The sequence below is a fragment of the Chlorocebus sabaeus genome, chromosome 7 (assembly GCF_047675955.1).
Source record: "Chlorocebus sabaeus isolate Y175 chromosome 7, mChlSab1.0.hap1, whole genome shotgun sequence".
Taxonomy (NCBI): Eukaryota; Metazoa; Chordata; class Mammalia; order Primates; family Cercopithecidae; genus Chlorocebus; species Chlorocebus sabaeus.
Genome location: NC_132910.1, coordinates 96,984,603 through 96,998,166, shown reverse-complemented (window position 1 = coordinate 96,998,166; position 13,564 = coordinate 96,984,603).

Genomic DNA, 13,564 nt, shown 5'->3' with positions numbered 1-13,564 from the left:
TGATTAAGTTTGCCATTTGACATGAATGCAGTTCATGGTGCACCAAGAGAATTACAATAGTCACAACAAAGATCACTGATTAGAGATCATCATAACAGATATAATAATAATGAAAAAGTTTGAAATATTGTGAGAATTACCAAAATGTGACACAAAGATACAAAGTGAACACATGCTGTTGGAAACTGTCACTCATAGACTTGCTCAACACACAGTTGCTACAAACCATCCATTTGTAAAAAACACATTTCCAAAGCACAAAAGGAGGTATACCTATACTTCTATCTCTGTCTCTCTCTATTTCTATTTCTATCTCCATCTCCATCTCTATCTCCATCTCTACCTCCATCTCCATCTCCATCTCTATCTATACAGTAGTTCCCCCTTATCCAAAGTGGATATATTCCATGACCTTTAGTGGATACCTGAAACCACAGATAGTACTGAACCTGACTGTCATCAATCAGAACATATTTCTACTCACGTCTTCTATCCACAAATTGAATATCTTTTCCATCTTAACTAAGCACTTATTATGTACTCTGGCCATAACTTTTATAGTTTGAGGTATGACAGCAAAACTAGCATGAATTTCTTTTTCCTTCTGTACAATTTTACAGATAGATATTCTTATCTTAGATTTTAGGAACCTCAGTATATGATTTTTTTTTCTTTCCTTATTGAGAATTTTCTTCTTTTCACTTAAAGGAAGCACTTTACAGCTTCTCTTTGGCATATCCGAATTACCAGCATCGCTACTCTTGGACTTTGGGGCCATTATGAAATCAAATAAGGCTTCTTTGAATACAAGCACTGCAGTACTGTGACAGTTGATCTGGTGATTGAGATGGCCACCAAGTGACTAATGGGTAGGTAGTGTCTATGGCATGAATATGCTGGACAAACGGATGACTCACATCCACGTGGGATGGAGTGGGACAGCACAAGATTTCACCATGCTCAGAACAGGGCACACTTAAAACCTATGAAGTGTTTATCTCTGGAATTTCCCATGTAATATTTTCAGACCATGGCTGATACAGATAGCTAAAATCACAATGAAACCACGGATAGGAAGGGAGTACTATATTTCTCTATATATATTCTCTATATTTCTATATATGTAGAAATATAGTACTGTATTTCTACATCTAGATCTATATCTGTCTATCTCCTGTTGGTTTTGTTTCCTAGAGAAACCTAATATATCATATGTTACTATTTTATTTTTACTAGATTTTAAAATTAGCCTAGACCCATTAAAAATGGACCATAGGCCCATACTCTGAGCTTCCTGGCAGATAAGTAAAAATGGTAAACATAATCAGCTGCCTATTTCTCATTACCTTTAGGGACCATATACAGAAAAATTGGTTAAAATAACACAAAGACAACTAGATACATTCTATACTGGCTGCAGAACACCCCCTAAAGGATGCTGTCAGCTCTGTCATGTCACCTGGACAGGGGTTCCCTATGGCTTCCCTCCAGCACTGTGTGAGAAAGGTGTGGCGGGCACGCACCTCTGGCCTGTGGGTGACCAGCCACTGGGAGGAGCAGGCAGATGACTGCATGACAGAATATGATGAAAAATGATATTGACAGCCCAGAGCAATGAGCTGAATCTAACAAGATGAAATTAAACAAGGACAAATGTTAAGTGCGTTTCTTAGGTCAGAAAAAACCAATGGCTTAAAGCCAGGATGGAGGAGATAGGGCTCACAAGCAGGCACTTAAAAACAAAACAAAACAAAACAAACCTTTAGGGCTTTAAGCTTAAAATATGCCATGAAGAAACAGAACAAAAAAAGGTTTTAGGGGCAATTTTGCCTCCTGAACAAGGGATATAATTGTCCCATTACACTTTGAGATTACTAGTCTACATTTGAAATTACCTGAACACACTACTTTATTTCTATGGAAGATAGGGTGTATGTCAATATTAAACTCAATTTTTGAAAAAGCAAAGAAATCAATAAGCTCCTTCACCTAACACAGCTCCTCTCATTGCGTGCATGTTATTTTTCATGTTGCATGCTGTACTTTAAAATCAACATGCAGTTGAAAATAGAATAAATGTACAAAACGGGAGTGTACTCTGAAGAGAGCGACCAGGGTGGTGTATGGACTCCAAAATTATGCATTTGTGAAGAGCAGTTGAGCCAACAAGGAGTTTCATCTTGAGGACAGAAGATTCATAATAGTTTCCTAAAATATCTGAAGGGTTGACAACAAAAGATTAGGTTTGTTTAAGGTAAACTTAAGGGTTATAAAGAATAGTGTTCGTAAAATCTTCGGAGTTTTTAATATGCCTTTTATTTTAAAAAATCAATTTTACCCTCATAATAGGTATGGAAAATATTGATCTGTTATTAGAAATGTTGCCATTTTTACAGATAAGAAAAATTTTGGATTAAAGAGGTAAAATGATTTGAGCAAGATCTTATGACCAGTATGTGGCAAGGCTGAGACACAAACCAAGGTGCTCAAGCTACAGTGAGACAAATTTAAATTCCCTATTAAAAGAAAAATATCTCCCTATGAGCCAGTTGTGTACAAAGACACAAAGGATGCCCCCCAGATTTCCTTGTAGATAGTATCTGTAAATGAGGCAATGAAAGAAAGGTATTTAAGTATTGGCCATAGCAGTGGATTTCAAAATTTTCAACCACAACCTATAGTAGAAAATGTTTTTTATCAGCCCCAAGTGCACCCACACCAAGAATAAAATGGAAGCACATTTAACACAATAATACTAAATGCTATAAATGGTGTACATTGATTTGTTTCCCTTTTTTTGTTGATGACCTTCAACCATTAAATTGATTTCATTTCCCATGCCATATTATGCAGACTGAAAAACACTGAACTAGAGAACTACTTTGTGGGACTTCTTGGGTGGGCTAGAAGACCAAACATTTCTTCCAACAATGAGATTCAATAATTCTGGGTCTCCCCAAACTGTGTTATATAGCTTTTTAAAAAAATCCTAAATCGAAATGCCTTTTGTCTCCAACTTATTGCTTTCATTCTCTTATTCCAGCTTATTGAATTTTTTTGCTGTCGATTATATTATTTCTAGTATTATCCATCCTTCCTTATACTACATAATGTGAAAAATCTTTGATTCCTTTACCTGGGAATTGATGAAAATAACAAACTCTATAGAACCAAGTACAGGAGCTTGTGATACATTTTAAGTACAGTTGCCCACATAGCTGTATTTATGTGCACTGCCCTTTCTTTTCCAAGCAGTTATAAATCCTCAGTCATACTAACAACTACTCTATTTTATTTTTGTACACATAGTTAAGAAATCTTGTTCAATGTGTTGCTAAGATTAAGTGAGACCATACTATAACATAGGGTGGTTGGTTCTGAGGATTAAATGAGACAGTTTATACTGAGTGTTGCAGACATATAGCATCTGGAACAACGAAACTGCTCAGTAGTTGTTACCCAGGATGATGATGATACTGGCATCAATGATGACGATGATGTTACAATTACGATATTCTTCTAGTTTAGTAGTGTAGAAGGTATAGGTTCTACATAGTTTAATAGGTATAGTTTCTAGACCTATTAAAATATTCTGTGGTCTTCACATGCCTTCTTTAAGTGAACCCATATTGGCTCCTAATACAACTTTTTTTTCCTACATCTTTTCTACTTCTCTTGAGTATTCATGGTTTTTGCATCAAGGTTACTGGTCTGTTGTTTCCCTGCCTTTTCTTCCTTTTTAAAACCAGGGCATTTATTCGCTCATGTCTCGTTTTCCTCACTGTCTCACAGGCTCCTAATGGTGTTTCCTGTGTCAACTGCAAGTCGCTTTGTGCAGTGTGATGTCATCAGTGCCCCTGGAGACTTAACTTAGAGGAGCTCCAGTCTTCTTTATTTTGGTGGATTATGTTTCTCCCCTAGAAATACTTTCAGCTTGGAGATGATTCTTTTTGAAGGATAAAGAAACAAAATAAGACCCGAGTGGCCCGGCCTCCACGCCATCTGTTAACACCAGGCTATCCTCATTAATGAGTGGCCTTGTCCCTTTGTTGTTCACTTTATTCTGAAAAGCCTCAGCATGTCTGGGAGTTTGGGCTTTTCTTTAAGTAATTATTTTAAATTTTAATTAACAAATAATAATTGTATATATATTTGTACGGTACAATATGATGTTCTGATATGTTTACATTGTGATATGATTAAATCAATTAACTAATTAATTAACAAATACATCACCTAACACATTTATCATTTTTTTGTGGTGAAAACATTTCAAATATATTCTTTTAGTAATTTTGAAATATACATTATTATACATTCTGTGCAATAGATCACTAAAGCTTATCCCTCCCAATTGAAATTTTGTACCTTTTGATCAGCATCTCCCTATTACCCATCCACCCCTTTCCCCTGCCTCTGGTAACCACCATTCCATTCCTTACTTCTGAGTTGGACTTTTTTAGATTCCACTTATAAGTGAGATCACGCAGTATTTGTCTTCCTTTGCCTGGCTTGTTATACTTAGCATAACGTCCTCCAGGATCACCCATGTTGTTACAAACGACGCAATTTCTTTCTCTTTTAAGGCTGAATAGTACTCCATTGTATATATATATACCACATTTTCTTTATCCATTCATCCGTTGATGGACACTTAGGTTCCTCCCTTATCTTGGCTATTGTGAATAATTCTGCAATGGACACAGAAGTGCAGAGATCTCTTCAGCATACTGATTTCAATTCCTTTTGATATGTACCCAGAAGGGGATTGCTGGATCATATGGGTAGTTCTATTTTTTGTTTTCTGAGAAACCTTGATACTGCTTTCCGTAATGGCTGTATTAATTTACATTCCCACCAACAGTGCACTAGGATTCCCTTTTCTCTGCACCCTCACCAACACATGTTATCTTTCAACTTTTCGATAATAGCCATTCTGGAAGGTGTGAGGTGATATATTATCGTGGTTTTAACTTGCATTGCCTGATAATTGCTGATGATGAGCATGTTTACTGTTGGCCACTTGTATGTCTTCTTTTGAGAAATGTCTCTTTAGGTCCTTTGTCCATTTTTAAATTGGGTTCTTGTTTTTTTCTATTAAGTTGTTTGAGTTCCTTATATATTTTGGATATTATCCCCTTACACTTACATGGTTTGTAAATATTTTCTCCCAATCTGTGGATTGTCTCTTCACTCTATTGTTTGCTTTGCTGTGCAGAAGCTGTTTAGTTTGATGTAATCTCATTTATTTTTGCTTCTGTTGCCTATGCTTTTGGGGTCATATGCAAGAAATCTTTTCCCAGACCAATGTTATGGAGTATTTCCCTTATGTTTTCATCCAGTAGTTTTATAGTTTCAAGTCTAACTGATCAATGAACTTAGTAAAGTTGCAGGATACAAAATCAACACACAAAAATCAGTAGTATTTCTGGCTGGGCACAGTGGCTCATACCTGTAATCCACACATTTTGGGAGGCTAAGGCAGGTTAATTACTTAATTCCAGGAGTTTGATACCAGTGTGGGCAACATGACAAAAACCTGTCTCTACTAAAAATACAAAAAACTAACCAGGTATGGTGGTGCACACCTGTAGTCCCAGCTACTCAAGAGGCTGAGGTGAGAGAATCACCTGATCCTGGGAGGTTGAGACTGCAGTGAGCAGGGATCACATCACTGCACTCAAGTCTGGGTGATGGGAGTGAGACCCTGTCTAAAAAAAAGAAAAAAAAATCAGTAACATTTATTTACACTAATAATGAATTATCTCAGAAAGAAATGAAGAAACCAATTTCATTTACAATAGCATATTTAAAAAAAAAAAAACACTTAGGAGTAAATTTCACCAGGGAGGTGAAAGATTTATACACTGAAAACTATAAAACATTGATGATAGAAATAGTAGATGGCACAAACGAATGGAAAGGTATCCCATGTTCATGAATTGAAAGAATATTGTTAAAATGTCCATACTATGAAAAACAATTTACAGATTCAATGCAATTCTTCTCAAAATTCCAATATCACTTTTCAAGGAAATAGAAAAAACAATCCTAAAATGTGTATGGAACCACAAAATACCCCAAATAGCTAAGCAATACTGAACAAAAACAAGCTGGAGGCATCACACTGCCTGACTTCAAAATCTATTACAAAGTTATAATAATCAAAGCAGCATGGTATTAGCATGAAAACAGACATACTGACCAATGGAACCAGACAGAGATTCCAGAAAGAAGCCCACACATCTAAGATTGATTTTAGAAAAAGGTACCAAGAACACACAATGGAGAGAGAACTGTTTCTTCAACAAATGGTGCTAGGAAACTGGATATCCACATGCAAAATAATGAAAATGGATGCTTATCTTGCAACATATATAAAAATTAACTCAAAAATGGGTTTGGGCTTCTTGGCATATTCAGGTGCAAGTGATTTAAAGTCTCTGGACCCAGACGGCTGGGTTTAAATCTCACCTCTGCCAGTAACTAACTTGGTGATATTGAGCAAGTTTCTTCCTTTCTGTGTGCTTCAATTTCCTCATTTACAAATGGAATAATAATATCAATGTCATAGGGTTGTTCTGAAGATTAAATTACTTGTAAAGAGCTTAGAACAACGGCCAGCACCAAGTAAGACTTGAATATGTGTTAGCTCTCTGAAGGCTCTCTTTTTCTTTCTCTTTAGAGTTTGTATTCAAAAAGAGACTTTACAAATTTTCTTGAACTTTGGAGTGTCTTCCCACAAGATGATTTTTTTTTTTGTTCTGAACTGAACGTTTTATAACTGCTTTCACAAAGGCTGGGATATGTGTCTGACTATACTTAAGATTTATTTCACTCCCTGGCCTACTCGCCAAGCTGACAGCCACCTTTTCTCCCAAATTCCCATCAATTCTCCATTCAGTGAGCGTTCTCTCCTTATGAGTCCAGTACCAGCCATTCCTGTTGTTTCTTCTGATTTCTAAGCAGTGAAACTGTCAGCCCAGCAAACCAAAAATGCATCAGATGGTCAGCCTGCAGCAGAATGAACTTCCAGCAGATGGTAGAAAATTAAGGACCTTATTACTGCACTGCAACTTTCCTCTTTGCCAGTGTTTTCAAATTTTCAAATAATAATAATGAGCCTGAAGCTGAGGATGAGAACAGTTCTATCTGGAAGCCAAAATGCTTACCGAAAACCTAGGTAAATTATCTAAAGACACCGGGATTGTGTTTCTATGTAATTATTTGTCAGCAGGAAAACAGCAAATGAACACCAATATCTCAGGCACCTCCAGGCACTGGAAATAAAAAGCCAAGTGAAACACAGCTCTGCCCTCAAGGAGCTTCCGATATACAATGGCACTGAAACTGATCTGGTCTCACTGTTGTAAAAGCCTGATAGGAAACTCTTTTCTTCAGGTTTTGTCAAGTTCCTAAAGTACCTAGGTCAGTGGCATTCACACACCAACTGCTCCCAAGGTCACCAACTATGTCAGGAGTACAGGTTCCACTGAGATACAACAGGGACTCCAGCACAGCCCCTTCCCCTCCACACAGAAAGCTTGAGGAAGGGTCAGCTTGGTAAAATAATAAATAAATTGACATGAAATTCAGAATAAGGGCAAATAGGAGAGAAATAATGCCTAGATAATTTAGGCAAGGTGGGGCTAGGGGATTCAAACTACAGAGTTTAAAAGCTGGCTTCTCCCATAAAGCGGAAGTAGAAAGAGGGAGAAGGAAGATAATCTTAATTTGGCATAAATTTCACTTCATTAAAGGGAAATGAATGACAGCAGCAAAATTAATCATGTTAAAAGTCTGCACTGGTTTTTAATTAAAAAGAATGGCTTTTAAATTATCTGCCTAGATGGGCATGGTGGTGTGCTCCTGTAGTCTCAGCTACTCAGGAGGCCGAGGTGGGAGGATCACTTAAGGCCAAGAGGTTGAGGCTGCAGTGAGCTATGACCACATCACTGCACTCCAGCCTGAATGACAGAGCAAGACTCTGTCTGCTCCCCACTCCCCGCCAAAAAAACTGTCTACCTGATGGTCATTCAACCTGGTTTTCCTTTCAATTAAAATAAATTCATTTCTCTGAACAGTGTATACAGGTTCACTCAGGAAAACAGTTCTAATCATGGAAAACAGTATCTATTATGTATTCTCTATTTTCTCTCAACTGTTCACCCATCTATTTTAATTTTTTTACAATAGATGTTCCCCTTTTTTCTGGAAATGCAAACACAATACGGCGTTTTGATCAAGGTTTGCTGTATCTCGTTGACATCCTGCATTTTTCCCTCACAGTACTTAAAGTGATCAGTTTCAATGAAAAGTTAAAAAAAGTTTTAACGTTTTATAATACACTGAAAAATGATAAGGAAAATAGGAAAAGAGAAATTGTGAGTAAACCTGTCACAAAAAATGTATTTAACACAAAATGCACAACCTAACATGGTTGAATTTAAAATGATTGCATGGTGATTTTAAGCAATGTGTGCCCAAGGTGGGGGGTAGAGTAGTTTTGGAGTATTGGCTGTGCTCAAGGAATGGGGCCTGGCAAAGTCCTAAGTACACAAAATGAGAATGAAGGATACAGAGAAGGGGGCCAAGTGACATGGCAAATGTCACGTGAGAAAAGACATTAAACTACTTCAGTCTTGGGGCCAGGCCTGGTGGCTCATGCCTATAATCCCAGCACTTTGGGAGGCTGAGGCAGGTGGGTCACTTGATGTCAAGAGTTCGAGACCAACCTGGCCAACATGGTGAAACTCCCGTCCCTATTAAAAATACGAAAAGTAACTCCAGCTACTTGGGAGTTTGAGGCAGTAGAATTTGCTTGAACCCAGGAGGAGGAGGTTGCAGTGAGCTGAGATCAAGCCACTGCACTTAAGCCTAGGCAACAGAGTGAGACTCTGTCTCAAAAATAAAAAATAAAAATAAATTACTTCAGTCTTCATTCAACATCTGAGCAAATGAGTCGCTGACAAAAGAACCATAGATTCAGTCAGTGTTGGCCAGGGAGGGAAAGTCGATTCAGATGCACACACAGCCTGTCTCCACTTCTCTCCTACAGACCTACTGGGTCCGATGATGCACAGCTTCCAACACAAAGGCCCAGCAAAGGGCTGCTGGGAAACAGCCTGTTGAGTAGTAATTAGGATTAGAGAGACTCCAGGGAAGAAAAAACAAATTCTAAGAGACAGTCATCTCAAAAACTGCTCGTCTCTGAAAACAGTGCCTGCAGATGCAAGCCAAGGAACAGTTTTCTACCTCGGCCCGGTGTGTAAAGGACTGTTGGCCAACTATTGATCTTTCCTGTCACACTCAAGCCGGATAACAAATCACTGTCAGCAACATCATCTTTGAATGTAGAGGACAGCAGTCTCTGTGCACATCTTGGGACCTTCTTCATTTGACTACTAGTAGGATGAAATCAGAAGATTGATTTATTGATTAAATACATGCTAGAAGAAATTGATGGAGCCCACACCTATGCACTTGATCAAATAGCACAGGGAACTGTTACTGTAGCTGCAGTGACTCCTCAAGTGACCCTGGGCAAGTCACTTAACCTCTTCCCTTCAGGTTTCCTCATGTGGAAAAGGGGACTACTTTGTTCAGTGACCACGAGGGGAGAATGTGAGGATTAGCTTAGTTGGCTAATGAAACCAAGGTGGAGGTCTGATCCTCATGAGGCTCCTCTACTGCACTCCTAGCATGGAGAAATCATCTCAGAAATCTTTCTATCTATGCCAGTGCCAGGCGGACAAGGAACAGGGTGTGAAGCAGGGTCTGCCAAGAATATCACAATTAGGAGAAGGACAAAAGCAAACTGGAGATCAGGTCCTGTTGATGGGACATCTTTAAACAAGACAGGAGCACATTCACTTTCTCAGGAGAAAGATACTTATAAAGGGTTTTGAATATACTGAAAAGGGAGAGCCATAAAAACCCACTGTATCAAGTGGTAAGGTAAAGTTTTAGCTATAACATGCCCTGTGCCTTTGAGACATGTTTTACATAAGGCAAGTTCTGAGGTATACTAAAGACTCCATGATCATCTCTCCTCACAGTATGTGGATGGAACACATTTGGTTGGCTTGAGATAAAATTACCTGGTCTAGGGAAAGCTTGTTACCTTCTGCTTTTTCTTTTAAATATAGGAATATATTAAATGGAAAATTGTAAGTTAAACTGCAGCAACAAAACCAAACCAAAACAATCTATTCAGACTCAGCTTCTGAAACCATGAAGAAACCAGTTACTATTTTCTTTGGAATCTAATGATAAATAGATTAAGACACCAGGAGCACAGGTCCCTCAACCCAAGTCTTAACAGAGAAAGAATTCTTTTTTCAATACAGTAAAAATCACATCAAGGCTTTATACTTCTGAATGCTTTACTAATGATTAAGAAAATGTATAATGCGAAGGATATGGTTAACATATCGTGATAGTTAACTTCGTGTATCAACTTGGCTAGGCCATGGTACCCAGATATTTGGTCAAACACTACTCTAGATGTTGCTATGAAGCTATTTTTAAAAGAAGAGATTAAAATTTAAATAAGTAGACCTATTTAAAGTAAATAAAACAGACTACCCCCCATAATGTGGGTGGGCCTCGTCCAATCAGTTGAAAGCATTAATAGGAAAACACTGACTTCCTTGGAGGAAGAGGGAATTCTTCCAGCAGCTAGCCTTCAGACTTGAATAGCAATTGTTCCCTGGGTCTCCAGGCTGCCAGCCTACCCTGCAGATTTTGGGCTTGCCTCCACAATTGTGGGAGCCATGTCCTTAAAATAAATCTCTCTATACATCCTATTGGTTCTATTTCTCTGGAGGAACCATGACTAGTCCACATAATGTGGTAGGTTATTACCACTGTTCACCAGTATTTCTGGTTGTCTTTCCCGGGTCCATGAAAGGATTATACTTTTCTGAAAACTTAAAGTAAGCCCTGACCGTGTAACTTGCTTTGCCTAATAATGGGGTAGAAATGACACTAGCTCTAAGCAAAAGGTTTTAGGAGCCAGGGAGTGATTCTTTATGCTCTTCCCCTGCCGCAGCAGATGCTGAGTCCTCAGGTCGAGATGGTGGAAACATAAGGTGCTGCCTCCCTCAGCCTGGACCCCCAGGTGACCGCAATCAGCGGAATCCCACCTATGGGCCCCTGTGCACATGGAGCAAGAGTAAGATCATTAGTTGTTTCAAACCACTGAGATTTGGGGTTCGTGACTAAGGCACTACTGTGGGTGGGGTACAAGGAGCCCTGTACCCCAGCAACATCCACTCAACCGTACATATTACACATTTTTAATTTTTTCATTTTTCCAAGTTCAATAAAACGTCTATTTGACATAAACACTGAAAAGTGACTTGAAATACCGTATGCACATGATGGTAATAAAATTGTCTCTAAGATTCTTACGTGACCTTTTCATAAACTGACCTCTCCTTTAATCCAAATCATTGGTATAAAATATTGCCAAACGCACCAGCATCCATTCCATTATAAAACTTGGAATAAATGAAGCCCATGTGAATTTGAACATTTGTGTAACCTAGGCATTGAAAACTAGTCTATCCCAAGTGCTTCAGTGTTTTATATTTCATGAAGTTCTTAGAATATGCCTCTGCCTTTCTAGCTGCTATAACTCCCAAATTACTATGAAGAAAATCCTTTAATGCTGCAGGTGAATCAAAATGGATCTTCAAATACGAAAAAAAAAAATCCAACATGATTGTTCAGCTAAACCACACGAAGGCTGGCTTTTGCTAGGGGAAGGAAAAAAAAAAAAAAACCAAAGATCGGAGGCTGAACTACCTGGGTCTGTGGGTAAATAAGGCATAGTTACGTTCAGATTTCAAAATTACCCAGTCCTGAATTTCAAGATACGAACAGACAGTTGAGATGATCAAATCCATCTAAAATGTTCAGATTTTTAAAAGAATTCTGACAATTTTGGCCCAATTTTTTAAAAAACGGATGGAGAGTACCATTTTCCCCCATAAATACCCAAACCTACAAACTCAGTATGGAAGGTGTGAATGACGTCATATTTCCTTTTTTATCTACCCCCCATAAGGTATAGCACAGTGCCTGTCTACAGCTGTCATCCAATAAATGCTAAATTGGTTTCTGTCGCCACATTCTCAAATCCCCACTCCCTGGCCACCTCCCACATCTTTTAAAGGAAGGACATAACAGCTATAAGAGAGGGCTTTCTCCACGGTCCTGTCATACATGGCACATACCACTCTCACCGTCCACTCTTGCATTCTCACCCCCACTCATGGCTAATTGGACTTCAACAGTGAGTCTAAGTTAGTCGGTCAACAACACAGACACAGTTGTACTGCTGGGTACTGGTAGTACAACAGACAGCAGCGATTGGAATTAAGGGAGTTGCTGGATATTCAGACCCCAGAGGTCAGGACTAACCCTGCCACTCTTAGGTGGTGTCTACCTCCACAATGGTGACGGGCAAGCTTAGGAAAGACAGACAGAGGCACGCCACTGAGCACACGGCCTCCTGAAACCAGGTCAGTGGGGAGAAAAACTGCAGTTTGTTTTCCTTTCACCAACAATTTCTTTTTGTGGAGAAAAAAAATAATAGTTAATGCAGTTGGGCTGTGGGGAACAGCAAGGCCACAGCATGGGCTGGGATTTACCTCTGAATATAAGCTAGCTAGTACTCTGGAGGATCATCTGCTCGGAGGACAAAGGTCAGTGCAATCATGGGCATGTCTGCCTGCAGTAAGGGAACAATCTGGATCTTTGGCCTGGAATGCTGTACTGAGGTCACCCAAGAGTCAGTGATTATCAAAGACAATTTTACCCCCTAGAGGTTGCTTCCACTCTTACAGATTATTATAGCCTCCAGGGTGATAAGCCTTACACAACAAGTCCAATGCTGCTGCACTTTTAGACCTTAAGGAAATCCCGTAAGCATTTGTTACTATTATTAATTAAGCATAATTAAGCACTCCTAGCATGCATTCCATATTGCCTTGAGCAGAAAGCTTCAGATGTAAACCATCTTTCAATAACATTCCCTTCCTGAATGCTGAGATGAGAACATGAAAATCATACCACATGTCTGCCATCTGTATTTGTACTTGTCAACAGCTCTGTTTTGGGATAAACAGTTTTGAAATAAGAATCAATTCAACTTGTTGGAAGATTAGCCAAGGAATAGCTCAAAGACCAAAACAGAACGTGAAGTCAGATAGTCTGAAAAATCAAGCACAATTTTGTTTCTCACTAAACATTCTGTTTTGTCACAGCCCAAGAGAAAGAGTGTGGTAGCCAGGGTTTGGGGGCAGAGAGACAGGGAAAATGTTATATCCTCAAGTAAAAAATTCTTCAACCTGGAACAAATGTCTTCGCTACAATGTAACTAGAAATCATTCACTGACCTCTAGGAGACTACAGTTAAGAACAAAGCAATTTTAGCATTTACACTTTGTTTCATGGTTCTACTATGTGAAGGTATACACAAGGGATGACTTGCGTGGGTCCAAGTGCATAATACACTCCTTTATTACCATAAAAATGGCAGCATTTCCCAAAGTCG